Source organism: Equus quagga, chromosome 19 (assembly GCF_021613505.1).
Source record: "Equus quagga isolate Etosha38 chromosome 19, UCLA_HA_Equagga_1.0, whole genome shotgun sequence".
Lineage (NCBI taxonomy): Eukaryota > Metazoa > Chordata > Mammalia > Perissodactyla > Equidae > Equus > Equus quagga.
Genome location: NC_060285.1, coordinates 41,256,091 through 41,257,209, shown reverse-complemented (window position 1 = coordinate 41,257,209; position 1,119 = coordinate 41,256,091).

The window sequence follows — 1,119 nt, the reverse complement described above, 5'->3', positions numbered from 1 at the left end:
GATTTAATAAAACCCTGGCATGGCCCAGGAATCTACATTTTAAACAAATAACTCAAGTAATTCTGATACAATCTGTCCTCAGACACCCTTTGGGAAATACTGAATTCTATCTCACAGGGGAGGTGAGAAGGTCAAGCCTGTGAAACACTGGGCACAGTCATGGCACGTGATTGGTGGGCAGAAATGGCATATTCGTCTATTTCAGTGTTACAGAGACAGACGTAGGTCAGGACAGAGTGAGAGGAGTCTCAGATCTCAGATGATACTGCAGATGAAGTGACACAGTGTGCCAGGATGGTGATGACCAATATTCTGGTACTCTCTGTTTTGGTATGGGTATCAAGGAGTAGAAAGAGGAGGTTACTAGTTCCTCATTCTGATCCCCAAATCTCCTTAAAAGGGCTGAATTAAGTTTGCCTTCAGGTTTAACAAAAGAGAGTGACTCTATTCTAAGGGTCCCTCTGCTCATTCTCTCTATTTCCTTATGTATTTCCACATGCCAATTTCCTTTACTAGGAACAATTTTTAACTGTAAAATTTAATGTGAAAAGCAAAATGCAAGTCTAGATAAGGTAATGTTTAGTTTGAATATGTTTCAGCAAAGTGTCATTTGTCAGCCATTGAACAAATGCCTGTACCTACTTAGTAAATTCTTCCTGTTTGACGGGCAAAGTAGGACGGAAGCTGGAGCCCTTGCTGTACCTAAAACAAAGGAGGAAAATCCACGAGGATGGGGAAGCGGGAGAAGGTGCAGAGAAGTCCTGAAGATGGCACACTAACTGCGCACTCTGTCTAGCTTTGAGTGACCCTGCTCTTTCAGTTGGGCTGCTGTCCATTGGAGGGTGGTTTTTTCATGCAGCTGCAAACATAGCCAGCTCTTTTGCATAATTTATAAACTTTTCTTAAAATCAGTTTTTTTCAGAGGCTTTTCTAATAGAGGCAGCATTATGTTGTGCTGTAATGGGTGGGCCACAGAAATGTAGTCTAGAATACATCCACATCTATCTTATCATAAATAATGTTATGAGTGTATTTTAAGACTGATGTAACAACCTTCACACTGACACTAAAATATCTTAAAGTAGAACATACATAAAGTGTATTCCATTTCCTTTGTGT